We start from the raw sequence: 15,664 nt of genomic DNA, 5'->3' as shown, positions 1-15,664 counted from the left end.
CTTCTCTCTGCCCTCTGCTCTCTCTCTCTCTCTCTCTCTCTTCTCCCTTTGCCTCCTCTCCATCACCATCTTGGTTTTGTATAGAAATGACTGGCCTCCCTGGGCATTGCCTGATGTTTCTCTCAGACCCCAGCTCTGGGGGTCCTCGCTGCCTGAGTCCACACGTCACCATTGCCACTTTTACTCCCTAAGGAGGCTCCCTTTCTTGTTACATCCAAGCCAGCCATCGCTCTGGATGATGAAAATTTCCTGCTCCTCATAGAAGAGTTAAAGATGTTCGACTTTCAATAAAAACTGCTTAATTGAGTGAAGTAAGTAGTCACTGAACAAAAAAACCACAGGCTCAGGCCTGCATTCAGCCTTAGCATATAAAGAATCCATAGAAACTTCCCAAAGCCATCCAAGGCTCTGCCAAGTTTTGAGAGGAATAGAAAGTTTTAGGTGAGTTAGTTTGATTTTTGTAATTTCCTAAAGACATTTGACATCAGAAGCTTCTAGGGCTCCAGACATCTCGGTCTCTGTGGCATGACCCAGCGTGAGGCAAGATGCCGGGAGAACAGATACCGCCTCGTTCTGCAGCCCTCTGCAGATAATTAGCACGGCTAAGGAGCAAACAAATTCATGCCTACTGCTCTGTCTCCGCGGCTCTCGGAGAGGTCTGGGAGAGAGGGACTCTTCCCTCCTCAGCCGAGGCACGTGGAGGTGACTGGGGAGAGCCGTGCGGAAGATGAAAACCCTGTCTCGTGAAGCTGCACCGCCACGCGCTCTGTGAACTTCTTCTGATTTGCAAATGAAATTTTTCCCACAGACAATGCAGGCAGCACCGGGCCCTGATTGAAGACACAACTCATAAAAGTCTCCAAGTCAGAGTCGGAAAAACCTCCAGCCACTGAAGACAGAAGGCAGCGCTGGAAATAATGAACCACATTAACTAAGAAGTCGCAAAAGCCATCTCTATTAGACAGCTGTGCGGGTCAAAAGGAAACCAGACAGGAGACATCAAGAGGAAACTCAGGCTCCCCAGGATAATTGCAGCGCAATTAATACAGGGTGAGTCACTGCCCTTGGTGGAAGTGGGATCCTGCTGCAGCGAAGAAGCAGAGGGCCCTCGGACCAGCCGTCCCCCTTCCTCACCATCTGTGGAACCCGAGGAAACATCCTCAGGAAATAGGTCAATAAGATGACGTCGCCATTTAAAAAATCAACTGCAGAATCCACAAATATCAACACAGAAAGTGCCTCCCTTAGAAACCCACAAATAGATTTTAGAAGATGTCCGGCCCAGTCTGTAGGCCCGCTGGTCTCTGACAGGAACTCAAGGGAACAGTTACCAAGGGAGAAGGAAAAAGGAAGATAAGGTAAAACCAACCGACCCTGAGCCACCACCGGGCACTGGCTACTGGGTCTGATGGTTTCCGCCTCATTACCCTATGAGATCATCTTTCTGTCTCCCCATTTCATAGATCTGGAAACTGAGTCAAAGAGATTAAAGAAAACACAAGAAAGTGGAAGTAAAGGTTGAGGGCGGCAGGGGCGGGGGTGGCAAGAGGGGAAAGAACACTAATCAATCAATGAACAATTCCCCCACTTTCTCCTCTCCTCTCCTCCCCCCTTGGCCCTTTCCCTCTTGGAACACTGGACCTCACACAAAGCAGAGACGACCATGTTATAAAAATACCACGGGGCTCTTTCAAGAGCCACATGCGAGTCACACACAGGACTGAGCGACATGTCGGCCCTTTTTGAACGCACAGCGCATGCACCGAACCAGGGAGGGAGAAGGGCGGTGCTCAGTGTGTGGCTCCTATCTATCAGGGAGCGTATTCCAGATGCAGACTCTTGGCTGGACTCTGGATCTGTAGGTGATTCTGATTAGGGAAGTGGCCATAAAATATGTATTTAAAAAATTCAATTGCAGAAGTTGAATTTTTTGAATGAAAAGTCAGCCGGTTGGTGCTAGGGAGCATTTCTCTCTCCCCATCTAGGAGCACCTGTAGATTCTGAAAACTTTCTGGGATGCAAAAGGGCCTGATCTCAGCAGGCTCTCATCTCAGCAGCCCTGGCCAAAAGCAAATTGGTTGAAACTTTTTTAGTTGCAGACAGTGCTATGCTGGACCTGTTCATGAAAGCCAGTTGTCAGCTATTCAGAAATTGGCAATCTGCTTGTTAACCTTTAGCAGCTTAAAACCTGACACGGTGGGTGCATTTATACCATGGTAATGGGCAAACACTAACAATCAAGGCTTTTTCTTTTTTTCTTTTCCCTAGACAGCCAGTTTACCAGCACATCACTAGTTGCAAGTGACAGAAAGGCTACTCAAACGAGTTTAATTAAGAAGGGATATTTATTTGTTGTTATTACTAGGAAGTCTAAGGGTAGGACAGCTTTTAGGGTTAGCTGGATCTAAAAGCTTAAAAGATACTTTTCTCTGTGTTCGTTTTAATGTGCAGGCAGACTTCCTCTATGTGGAAAGGAATATGGCAGCTACTTGCCCCTTATTCAAATTCACCCAAATTACAAAATGCAAAGGAAAGGGATTATCCTCCAGTTAGCTCTACAGAGAAGTCCTGAGAAGATTCTGATTAGCTTTGGGTCACATGCCCATCCCCCAACCAATCACTGAGATGAGGGAGAAGGAGGACTCTAGCTGGCCAGTAAGGATCATGCAATCTGCCTTGAGATGGGGAGGCAGCCACCACGGTTGACATTTTGGGTTGTTTTGTGTTTTTTTTTAAACTCAGGTGAAATTAAAGGTTCTGAAATTAAAGGTTCTGCATACACTATCAGTGCATTGGATAGTGGGAAGGCTTTGGGAAGTCAATGGAGACCAGGCAGTGAGGAAAGCTCACAGAAAAGGACTTAATAATTGTCAAAGTGATCAGACAGAAAAATGGTAAGCATAGGGTATCAGAGTCAGAGGGTCCTGTGTAGCTTTCACTACTGTGCCATGAGCTGTTGTGAGGATGAGTTGTGATCTATGCCAACAGGGGGAGGCAGTTGCCAGGCATGTTGCAAATGCTCAGTAAATGGAAGTCTTTATTATTATTATTATTATTATTATCATTACATGTATTTATGAGGAATTCAGATTCATCATGAATAAAAGGAAAATAATGATAATAAGACCCACTTTGCTATGAGGTTATGAGATACTGTATGAGGTTATGAGATACTGGCTCATCATGGCTACTCCGTATAAATCATAACTATCCCTATTAGGTAGAAACATTCTTTTCCAAGGCTCCTTGCTCTTGCCTCAGTGCCTTCTTTGAATCATCAAAATAAATGCTTGACATTTTCCTTCCTTTCCTCTAAGCACATCAAGAGATAGTCAAGGAAATAAGACAACCATTTTGTCTCCCAAAAGAACCTTCTGGAAATGTGTTTCTCTGGCAGTTTTTCCAGAGCAGGTGGATTTGGTTGAAGGGAAGTCAGATGTTAGCAAATATTTTCCCTCATGCTGATTTCCTGAGAAAATTGTACAAGTTACTGAAAGGTTAAAAAAATCCTCCATCTCTCCAACTTCAAAAAAGACATGGAAGGGGGTATCACTGAAGTACACAAGATCTTTAACAGAGTGGATAATATCAATGCATGTTGCTACTTTTGATACCGCCTCGATGACAGGAGTGGGGGCAGAAGTGGAGGTTCAAAAAAAACAAATTCAGAAGAGATAGATGGGAAGAGCTTTGTCACTCAAAGAATAATAAATGTTTGCAATGGCCTACTGGGCAAGGCTGTTGAGGTAAAGACAGTGGGTTTGTTCAAGTAGCAATTAGATGCTATCCTGGGGGAAAGACCGTATTACAAGAGAGAAGCATCAATGTGCTGAATGGCTTTTCACGCTCCCAACACTGCCTATGTTCTTTTCGTACTCTTAAGGGTCTGCAGTCCCAGCAGAATATGTGAGCACAGAAATTAGGCCCAGCAGTATGCCCTGGGAAACTGGGCCAAGAGAAATAATGCTGTTCAGGCAGGACCACAATTTGCAACGTTTGGCTGTAGCATTCATTTCATTTCCATTGTTTCTTAGGTCTTGGGAAACACAGATGATGCTAGGGCAGAGAGTGGGAGAGAGTCAGATCCTCAGGTCCCCACTAGTTATACTCAGCTGTGCCCAATTATGCCATACGAAACCTGCTACCTTCCTGGGTTGGTGAATTCTGTGTCATATATGAATGGCACATTAAAGTACATGATGATCCAAATAAGAAACGTCCTTGGCCAAGGCAAAGGGCTTTTATTCTTGGAAGTCCATCCTGATCTTTGCCTTTCCTAGTCTCAGGGAACTTATTTCTACACCATTTTCCCAACATGCAGAAAAGCCAGTATTTTCGGATATTTTTCAAGACACAATATCTAGACTCCATTTGGACAGTAGTGTCTCACATGTCTGTTAAGGTCTCAAGTTCTGTGTCAAAAACATAATTTAAATGTACAGTGTAACTTCTTTATTTCATCATAAATTTAAAGTATTAGCATAATGGCCTCCCAAATCTTACTTCCAAGTCACATATAAAAGGAATAGGCAGACACACATAGAGTCTTGAACATAAAAGGGAAGAGACCATTGAGAATGAACAAAATTTGAGAGGCGCTCATCTCAAACATGAGAACTAAAACTAAGGCAACCAATTTGGCAACAACAAAAAAAAGATTTTAGAATTTGCATAATTAATATCTCCAAAAAAACCAATCAAATAAAAATCTTGGAAATTAAAATTGGGGCCTCAAAAGATTAATAGATGGGCTGGAACACAGCATGAGATAGGTATAGAGCAATTTATTCATGTAGAAAACTGAGAGGAGGCATTTGTACCAAATACAATTTAAAACAACAGTAAGATTAAAATATAACAAAAACTGTTGAGATGTGGAGTCTAGATTCTACTTTTCCCAAGGTCATCTGTAAGGATTCCTAGTTGGAAAGAAGGGAAATAGAGCAGAGAAAACAAATTGTTTTATATTAATTGAAAATAAAATGTCTATTGAGCTGATCATTCATATTGATGGGACCCACTAAGTTCCTAGAAAAATAAGATGACTTTAAGTTAAACATATCATGAAAAAGTTTATAAAACTGAGGAAAGAGTGGGAAAAAATCCCATGAGAAAAGAAAAGAATCATTCATTTACAAAAGAACAATAAAATTGGAATCAGACTTTTCAATAGCACGCTGTTAGGAAAATAGCAAAGAAATAATGTTCAAAGGTGTGAGAAAATTATTTTTCACCTATAATCTCATATCTATTCAAATATCACTCAAGAGGACAAAATAAATAATTTTCTGACATTCAGAATATCACAAATTTTACCATGCTTATACTCTCTGTAAGAATCACTTAGAAAAAGAAAAACAGGAAACCTGCAGATGAGGAATTCAAGACAGTTTATTTAATGTATAGTTAAATGCAAATAATTTTAATGCACAAAGATATGTATAAATATTAATATTTGGAAAATTTCAAATGATGTGAACATGAGAATATGAGAAGATGGGGAAGAGGGAAAGTTAAAGCAAGCTACAATTTTGTGTGTGTGTGTGTGTTTGCTCTAGACATTAACAGATAAGTAAAAGATAAAATATGTGTTGAAAGTGTATGGGGAAAACCTCTAGTAATAGTAGAGTAACCCCTATTGATACAAATCTCCTTCAGGTACCAACTGTAAACTCTGGACAAAATATATGAAATTTATATATTAAAGGACATTAAGAGTAACCAAAACCAGGCAGAAACTGGGAGAGAGTCAATATTGCAAGAAAGGAACAGCAATGAATGAATTTCTCAGTTTTATAACTCTTCACCTAAGGGATAGTGCCTGGTAGGGCAACTAAAATTTGGATAGAAACCCACAGTCTCACTGGCCTGAGGATCCACAAGACAGAATTTGTGATGACCACAGAAGCTAAACAGTGAGAGGGAAAAGTCTCAGAAAGGAGAGGATCAGAGGAGGGAAACCTCAGTTTTAGAAATAAATTGTGCTAGGATGCCTGGGTGGCTCAGTCAAGTAGAAGTCAGCCTTCAGCTCAGGTCATGATCTCAGAGCCCTAGAATCAAGCCCCACTTCAGCCTCCCTGCTAACCAGGGAGGCTGCTTCTCCCCGTCTCTCTGTCCCTTACTCAAACTCTCTCCTTTCTCTCTCTACCACCAATAAATAAATAAAATCTTTAAAAAAGAAAGAAAGAAAAAAGAAATTGTGCTAACTTCTGATTTATGTTCATGTGAGGCAGACTTCAAGCAGTCCTGCTGAGCCAACAGCTACAAAAGACTAGGAGTTTGAAGTTTGAATCTGATTGAATTAGATGACTGCTAAAGCAAAAATATCTATCCTCTTCAGAAGATGATAACAGAATCCTTTTAAATTCTCCAAAATATATCATTTGAAATGTCCAGGACACAATCCAAAATTACTAGACATATGAAGAAATAGGAAAATACATCTCATCCCCAAAAGAAAAGGCAATCATTGGAGACTTCTTGCAAGATGAACAATATGTAGAAATTAGCAGGGAAGGATATTAAAGGAGCTATTGCAACTATGCTCACATGAATATGAATAAATGAAAGGAAGAAATTTCAGCAGAGAAGTATAAACTATAAAAAAATCAAAATTCTATAACTAAAAAAAATCTAACATTTCTTAAATAGATGTAACAACAGACTGGATATTTAGATTATTTTACCAAGTGAACTTGAAGATAGAGCAAAGAAATGATCCAATCAAAAAGTCAAAACAAAAGAATGATAATTGTTTTAAATAAACAAACTACAGTGATCTCTGGAAGAGCTTCAAATACCATGTAATTGAAATCTAGAAGGAATGGTTACACAGAGGATTCTGGGAAGACAGCAGAGTGGGAAGCACCAAGCATCTATCTCCCCAGTAGACAAAAATCACAATGGCAGAATCTATCTGATGTAACTATTTTGGAACTCTAGAGTCTAGTGAAGGCTTCCACAGTAAACTTGGTTAATTTCAGCCAATCTCAGCTCTTAGCACAGTAGCAGCTAGCCATCCCCTAATATACCCTGCCAGGTGGCAGGCATATCCTATTTCTTATCAGCATACTAGACACCAGGATGTGATGCCTTTGAAATTATTTTAGTCATATAATTTTATACCCAGCCAAACTATCATTAAACAGTGAGTGATAGAATAAAAACATTTTCAAAAGTACAAGGACTTGGAATTTCCACCTCTTACATTAGTTCTTTGAAGTTGCTTGAGGTTTTACACTAATAAAATGAGAAAATAGGCTAAGAAAGAGGAAAATATAGAATTCAAGAAGGAGTGAAACAAACCAAAAATGGCAATAAATGGAAGTCCCAGGGTAATAGGTATGTTTCAGTCCTATAGAGTTGTAAGTTTATAGTTGGTAGGCTCACAGAGGATTCAGGAAGGATATATCTGAGTAGAAAAAGGTGGGGGTAGTGGGATGGGGGATAATTTGAAAGAGTTTAAGAATATGATTTTTAAAATAACTTAAGAAAAAGAGAAATGTCATTAGAAATGCCTCAATACTAACACAAAATTCACAACAGATATAAAAAGGGTGAAACAAAACATATTTTAAGAAGATATTCAATTTTACTATTGCTAAATTATTAATATATGAATTTTGACCAATCAGTTTGATAAAAATTATATATTGACCATATCTGTGCCAATGAAAATGCAATTGAATGGATGTTTTCATAGGTTATTGGTGTCTTTTTGAAAGGCAATTTGGCCATAGTTGTAAATAAAAAAAATTTAAATGCACTTTTTTCCAAAGATTTTATCTATTTATTTGAGAGAGAGAGAGAGAGCACAAGTGGGGTAAGGAGCAGAGGGAGAAGGAGGCTCCCCACTGAGCAGGGAGCACAATGCCGGCCTTGATCCCAGGACCCTGACATAACCTGAGCAGAAGGCAGACACCTAACTAACTGAGCCACCCAGGTACCCCTAAATGCACGTATTTTTTTTACTCAAATGGCCACTTCTGGAAATCTAGGATAAGGAAACATTTGCATTTTGTCAGGAGTATTCATCATAGCATAGTTTGCAATTAGTAAATATTATAAAATGGTAAGAACCTAAATGTGTATACATAGTAGAAGTCAATGAATAAATTATGGCATGTCCACATCAAGGAATACCATGCAGCCATTTAAAAAATATATGTGCACAGCGCACATGAAAAAGTCTAAGAAATATTGTTAAATGAAAAACTACAAAATGACATGAATATATATAAATAAGTTTATATGAAACAAAAGCATAAATATATGGATATATATATAAATACGCACACACAGATATATATATGTATACACATATATATGAAGATGTATATATGAAGAAAAATGGCCTCTAAGGAGGGGAAGAGGATTGAGAATGAGAGGAAGATAATAAGAAGTTTAATACCACTGTTATATATCCTTTGATTGATCAAATCCTTTATAAAACATTCATGTTTAATTTTTAAATAAATAAGCCCCCCAAAATAAAATCAAGACACGTTTAGGCCAAGAAACAGAGATCTAAGACAAAGAATTGTCCCATTCTGTCTTCTAGGCTGCCTATGTCGACATAGTCAGACGCTGAATGCTGAGCCCAACCACAACTGAAGAAGGCCAAGCACAAACTGAATCAAATGCAGAAGATGATAATCAGAATGTTGAAAGATCGGGAATAGCATAATAGCTGAAGACGGACACTTAAGTAAGGAGAATATTCAGCCAGGAAAAGAGAACATAGTTTTAAAAGAACATTATTTTTTTAAAAAAAGATATGATAGTTCTTTTGAAATATGGAATTTACTTTGTGTGGAATTAGACCAATGGGTAGAAGTTAGAAAAAGAAAAACTGAAGTTCTCTAGAAAAAAGGAAATTTATTTACAAAATTTAAAGACTTAAAAGCAAGATACATTCTATTATCTGGGAGATCAGTGCAGGTTTTAAAATTCAGAGAATACCTAATTGACAAGAGTGCCTGGAAACAACCACTCTCATTTATGGCTAATCATCCTTCAGAAAGGCTGTTTCCAATAGGCTTTTTAAAGTATATACATACCCATAGACTGTGAACACAATAATATAACTTTATTCATTCTGCAATTATGTACTGGCCTTCTACTATGTGCCAGGTACTGTATTATGCACTGAAATACTGTGTGCTAGGTACTGAACAGGATCGCTTCCAGGTCCCTGCCCTTAAGATGTTTAGAAGTCTGGGGCGCCTGGGTGGCTCAGTGGGTTAAGCCGCTGCCTTCAGCTCAGGTCATGATCTCAGGGTCCTGGGATCGAGTCCCGCGTCAGGCTCTCTGCTCAGCGGGGAGCCTGCTTCCCTATCTCTCTCTCTCTGGCTGCCTCTCCATCTACTTGTGATTTCTCTCTGTCAAATTAATAAATAGAAGCTTTAAAAAAAAAAAAAGATGTTTAGAAGTCAAATACCGCTTTTCTTGTTCAAGTCAATAGCCTGCCCCTCTAAGCCTTTGGTGTTGAGTTATGTTACCAAAGTATGCAATTTTAATTTTATCACTATCTGCCAACATGAAGTTTGTTTTCCATAACTTAAAATATATATATTTACATTTATACATAAAATACCTATTTATATTTATAATAGTTTATTATGTACAGTCAACTCCACTGTTTGGGCTGCAATAAAATTGATTTTGAAATATTTTTAAAATATGCCAATGTGGATTCTTCAATTATTCCCCTTACACAAATGTGTTTAACATCTTCTTGTTTTAACAAATGTGTTTAGCATCTTCTAGGGAGCAGAAAGTTAATTCGAATGTATTCTTACTTAAAAAGATCATTTGGGACTAATAAGTGAATGTAGTAAATTTTCAAGACACAAAATTAATATACATAAATCAGTTGCATTCTTATATACTAATAATGAACTATCAAAAGGAGAAATTAAGAAAACAATCCCATTTACATTTGCATCCGAAACAACAAAATACCCAGGAATAAATTTAACCAAGCAGCGAAGAGATACGCTCTGAAAACTATACGACAATGATGAAAAAAGATGACACAAATAAACAGAAAGATTTCCATGCATGTGAATTGAAACAATTAATCTTGTTAAAATAGTCATACAATCCAGGGCACCTAGCTGGTTCAGTTGGAAGAGAATGCAACTCTTGATCTTGGGATTGTGGGTCTGAGCCCCATGTTGGGTGTAGATTTTGCTAAAGAAAAATAAACTTTATAAAAAATGTTCATACTACCCAAAGCAATCTAGAGATTCAATGCAATCACTTTCGGAGTAATGACATTTTTCACAGAATTAGAACAAATAATCTTAAATTTGTATGGAACCATAAAAGACCCCCAGGAGACAAAACAATATTGAGAAAGAAGAACAAAGCTGGAGGTATCACACTCCCTGATTTCAAACTATACTACAAAGCTAGAATAATCCAAACAGTGTGGTACTGGTACAAAAACAAACACATAGGTCAGCAAAATAGACTCCAGAATCCAAAAATAACCCCACATGCATATGGTTGATTAATCTTTAACAAAGGAAGCAAGAATATATGATGGGAAAAGACAGTCTTTTCAATAAAAGGTGTTGGGAAAACTGGACAACTACATGCCAAAGAACTATAGTGGACCACTTTCTAATACTATATACAGAAAATAAAAAAAACAAACAAACAAACCAAAAAACACCTAATGGATCAAAGACCTAAATATCAGACCTAAAACCATAAAACTCTTAAAAGAAACCTTTTTGTCAAAGTAATGTCAAAGTAAGCTCTTTGACATTGGTCTTGGCATACTTTTTTGGACTTATCTCAGGCAAGGAAGACAAAGGCAAAAATAAACAAACGAGACTACATTAAACTAAAAAGCTCTTGCACAGTGAAGGAAACCATCAACAAAACGAAAAGACAACCTACTGCACAGCAGAAGATATTTGCAAATGATATAATGGAGGATAATGGGTTAATATCCAAAGTATATAAAGAACTTCTGTACTGAATATCAGAAAAACAAACAATCCAATTTAAAAATGGCCAGAGGACCTGAATAGACATTTGTCCAAAGAAGACATACAGATGGGTAGCATACCCATGAAAAACTGACCAACATCACTAGCCATTAGGGAAATGCGAATCAAAGCCACAATGAGCTATCATCTCACACTTGTCAGAATGGCTAGTATCAAAGAGGTAAGAAACAACCTGTTGGTGACGATACAGAGAAAGGGCGCCCTCATGCACTGTTGGTGGGAATACAAAATGGTGCAACCACTACGGATAACTGTATAAAGTTTCCTCAAAAAATTAAAAATAGAAATATCATACAATCCAACCATTCCACTTTTGGGTATTTATCTGAAGAATTGAAAATACAAATTCAACAGATATATAAATACTAATTCAAATACATATATCCACCCCTATGTTTGTTGCAGAATTGTGTAGAATAGCCAAGGTATGGAAGCAGCCTAAGTGTCCAGTGATGGATGAATGGATTAAGAAGATATGATGTGTGGGGATGCCTGGGTGGCTCAGTGGGTTAAGCCTCTGCCTTCAGCTCAGGTCATGATTTCAGGGTTCTGGGATTGAGTCCCGCATCAAGCTCTCCGCTCAGCGGGGAGCCTGTTTTCGCTTCTCTCTCCGCCTGCCTCTCTGACTGCTTGTGATCTCTCTCTCTGTCAAATAGATAAATAAAATCTTTAAAAAAAAAAAAAAGAAGAATATAATGGTATGTGTGTGACATATACATACAATAGAATATTACTCAGCCATAAAAAACAAATGAATTCTTTCTTTGGGACAACATGGATAGATCCAGAGAGTATTATGCTAAGTGTAATAAGTCAGAGCAAAACAAACACTGTATGATTTCACTTATAAGTAGAATCTAAAAAAAAAAAAAGAACAAGCAAAACAAAACAGAAACAGACTCACAGATACACAGATACTGAGAACAATCTAGTGGTTGCCAGAGAGGGGAGAATAAGGGAAGAGAGTTAATAATATTGTAACAACTTTGTATAATGACAGATGGCAGCTAGATTTATGGTGTTGGTCACTTCATAATTGTATAGATGTTGAATCACTACACTGTACACCTGAAACAAATCCTATACTGCATGTCAACTACACTTCAATTTAAAAAGATAAATTGGTGCAGTCTTTGTCCAGACAGTGGCACAAATAGGCACCGTCCTCTGTTTTCCTTTCATATTAATGGCAGCCGTCAGGATTCCCAAAACTGGATGCTCTTTTGAAGAAAACTACAGAGAGAGTGCCATCAGCCCAGCCCCCATGGAAGCTGCTCTCTTCACCATCATAAGACTCTAACAGAGGAAAACTTTCTCTGTTCTGACCCTTCCATCCCCAAGAACCTCTGAACAGCTTGAGCCCTCCCTTGAAGTCAGCAGCCTGGTCCTGAGTCTCCCCCTACACAAACTCTCCTATAGCTCCTCCTTCATGTTGCATGTTTCCAACCCTTAATCTCAATGTTGCTTCTTTGAGACTGCTTGTGCAGGCTTTATGGGTCTTTCCCAAAGTCCCTCTTCAACCTAGCGTCCCTGTTAACCATTCTTACCCTAGATAATAAATCGCTGCTTCCAGTAAGTAAATACATAATCAGATTTCTTAGCCCATATGGAGAGGCCAATAGCGCCGCCATGTTGGTGGGTTGATGCCCATGCATCATGGGAATTGCCCCACAAGCAAACAGCTTGGTCCTGGCTATCCCAGAGAAACTGAGGAGGGATCATCCTGACATCTGGGCCTGGTCATATGGATCACAAAAACAACACCTGCAAAGCACAGTGCCTCATACCACAGCCCTAAGAGCATTAGCTCCCAAAACTGTTATTAAATGCTCACATGAAATTTCTTATTGCTGAGGACTGCCGGCCAGTGTTCTTGCTGACCCAGTCTCAGTGAGTCACTGTCTCTTCAGGACTCTAAGGCATGCGCCAAGAAATATCGAGGCCACCCCACTTGCCATTTGACTGCTCATCATAGCTCCCTCTGATTGACCAAACACCTCACACGTCTCCCACATCGCAGATCTCTCCCAGCGACTCCTAGGTGCTCTGTGAAGCAGACAGCAGTATCCCCACGTGATACAGAAGAGCCAGTAAAATAGAAAATTTCCCAAGGGTATGTGGTGATCTGGAAAGAGCCAAATGTGGAAGGACACCCCTCACTGGCTCTGTTCATCTCTTACGAGTATGTCATGTATATAATACTACTCATCTGGGGACTCAGGAAAGAATGGGGCAGCTGCCTATTCCAGGGCTGATAAAACCTTCTTAATGTAAACAGGACCTGCTCTGGGTCTCCTCAACAGCCTGGGCATCATCTCACAAAGCCAGGCATCACCACAGGGCAAGTCCATTGCCAGGCTGGTTCTGCCAAGAAACATGCAGCTCAACTACACTTGACTCTCAAAATAAATACTTTAAGTAAGAACAGATGCCGTCAGCTTGGCCCAGAGCCATCAGTGGCACCAATGGCCTGTACAAAGCCCTTGGAGCATAGGGAACACAGCAGGAGGCCCTTAGAAAGTGCCAGGTCAGGCTTTTCGTTCCTCCACAGCACACTCCCTGGGTGGAGGTGAAGATTCTGCCCAAGAAGACACATTCAGGAGAAAAGAGGCTGTAGTACAGCATGGAGAACTCCAGCCAAGGGCCAAAAAGCTAGCTGGTTCTCATTCCAGTTCTGTAGCTCCAAGTAAATCCCTCTGGCTCTGGGACTCAGTTTTCTGTAAACAAAGGTTGTAGTAAGGTTCAAGGAGCCTACTGAATTGTAAAGAGCTGTCTGGGTGACTGGGGGACTGTTGAAGTCTGAGACCACCCCCAGAGTTTTCTGTTGCCATCGTCAGGCATAGGGGAGAACCAAAAGAGGATTGTCCAAGTGGCGAGGGCCTGAGGACTGGGACAAGTGAAGGTCAAGGACAGAATCAGGACTTCCCTCCTTATTTCCAAACAGAAGCCTCCAGAATACAAGGTTCAAATTTTCTCTATTTTACCTTCCTCTTCTTTCTTCCTTCCTTCTCTCCATCCTTTTTCCTTCTTTCTACTATATGGCTCCAGCCATTAACAATTTCTTTCCATTCCCGAAAGAGAATATGCTTTCTCTCTCTCAGGACCTTTGTACCTACCCTACCCTCTCTCCAGAGCACTCTTACCATACCTCCTTGTCTTCCAGGTCTCCATTTAGATATCACTTCCTCTGGGTGGGTTGTGGGGTCCCTCTGCTAAGTTCTCACAGCAGGGACTTCTTATCCACCAGCCTCTCTTAAAGCAGGGGCTTGCAAAGTGTGCAGAGTGAATGAATAAGAAAATGTTTCTCAAGGACACAGAACAAATGGATGAAGCCCAAGTCCTTAGTCTACAAATCCAGTGTTCATTCCTTCAATCGTTCCTTCCTTCACTTATTTACTTGAGTACCATTAACAAACCAGGTACTCTGCCAATTGCTGGGCATCCGGTGGGGAAAAAGACAAGCCCTCCATTCCCAGGGAGTTTGTATTGTAGAAGGAAGGGACAGGAAATAAGACAGTAAGAAAAATAATCTGAGAGCGACAAGTGAGGGTTACATGGAAAATTAAAATAATTTTAATTTATTTTAAATAATGTGATAGACTTTGACTAGGTAGATCTTTTCTATTAGATAGATGAGAAAGGCCTCTTTAGAGATGGAACTGAGAACAAATGACCACACATACAAAAAAGCCAACCTTGTGAGTGTAAGTGGGAAGAGTACTCCAAGAGCAGGACAGCTCATGCAAGGGCCTTTTAAGGGAGGTTAGAGCAGAAGAAAGGTCAATATGATGGGACATAATGGGTGAAAGGGAGAATGTTTGAGATAAGCCTGGTAGAATAGGAAGAGCTCGTGTGAGTAGAGACTCACACACTATGATCAGAAGGTTCTATTTTTGCCAAGGGGAGTGGGGTCCATTGGAGAGTTAAATATAGCCTTCCCACCATATAGAGATGTTTGGAGGGGGTGGGGATGAGAGTAGAAACAGAGTGACCAGTTAGAAGGGTGTTGTGTAGAGATAATGTTGGCTTGAGCCAAGATGGTCATAGGGATGGTGAAGACAAGTAAATAGACCCACATTGGAAGAATTGTTTGGATTTGCTCATGTTTAGAAAGTAGAACTGATAGAAAGTGCTTCTGGATTGGAGATGGAAATGGGATGAAGAAAAGGGAACTCCAGGGAGCTGGGTGGCCGGATGTGTCCTGCACGATGAGGGGGACAGGAGGCTGGAGAAGGCTTAGAACAGATGATCAGGATTTGTTAAGCCCTATTCATTTTTAGGTGTCTATGAGACATCTACAGGGAAGTGTCACTCAGCAGGTGGCTACACAAGACTGAAATTTTGGGGAGAGAGCAGGCTTGGGCATGCAGATGTGGGGATCACCTGCTTCAGGTGACATTTCACACAATGGATTACCTGGAGAGAGAGAACACATAGGGAGAGGACAGAGCACAGGACAGAGCACTGGGTCCTCCAACATCGGGCGGTCTACAAAAGAGGAGGAGCCAGCCAGCAAAGAGACCGAGAAGGAATGACCAGAGAGGGAGGAGGAAAACCAAGGCAGTGTGGGGCCCAGAAGCCAAAGGAAGGGAGGGGCATGTTGTCTTCCTTTTGTAATTCTGCTTGGCGGCTACCCCTCT

The sequence above is a fragment of the Mustela nivalis genome (genome assembly GCF_964662115.1).
Source record: "Mustela nivalis genome assembly, chromosome: 2".
Lineage (NCBI taxonomy): Eukaryota > Metazoa > Chordata > Mammalia > Carnivora > Mustelidae > Mustela > Mustela nivalis.
This window is presented reverse-complemented; position numbering follows the sequence as displayed.